The sequence below is a fragment of the Austrofundulus limnaeus genome, unplaced genomic scaffold, assembly GCF_001266775.1.
Source record: "Austrofundulus limnaeus strain Quisiro unplaced genomic scaffold, Austrofundulus_limnaeus-1.0 Scaffold7993, whole genome shotgun sequence".
NCBI lineage: Eukaryota > Metazoa > Chordata > Actinopteri > Cyprinodontiformes > Rivulidae > Austrofundulus > Austrofundulus limnaeus.
Window position 1 is genome coordinate 1,322 of NW_013960395.1, and position 478 is coordinate 1,799.

Consider the following 478-nt stretch of genomic DNA (forward strand, 5'->3'; position numbering starts at 1 on the left):
GTGTGAGAACAGATTATAAAAATATTTTTTCTGTTTCTCTGTGTTTCAGGACCGGGAGGTGGAGTCAGTGTTACCGTATCGTTTACCGCCACATGGAGCGGACTCTGACCCAGAAGGAGGTCCAACAGGTCCACAAACAGATCGAGCGCTCTGCAGAGACGGAGCTGGGCGTCCAGTGCCGATGCTGACTCACACACACTTATTTACACCTATTAGCTGCAGACACACACACACAGGCTGAGAGCTGTTAAACAGCTTCATCACGTCTGAGGAGCTGTGATCCAGCGCCGCAGGGACAAGCAGCCTCAGAGCGAGCGTCACGCTCAGCTTTTGATGCTAGCGCCAGTGGTTCACGTCATCATCGCTCCAGTTTTCAGGCTGTGAATCTGACGTGTGTCACCTTTAATTTCCACAAACATCCTCTGTGTGTGTGTGTGTGTGTGTGTGTGTGTGTGTGTGTGTGTGTGTGTGTGTGTGT

The 478-nt window shown here is 51.0% G+C and overlaps 1 pseudogene; it reads left to right on the forward strand.

Moving 5' to 3' along the window:
• The first annotated feature begins 49 nt into the window (after positions 1-49).
• LOC106512545 (phenylalanine--tRNA ligase, mitochondrial pseudogene) lies at positions 50-472 on the forward strand (annotated as a pseudogene).
• The last annotated feature ends 6 nt before the right edge of the window (positions 473-478 follow it).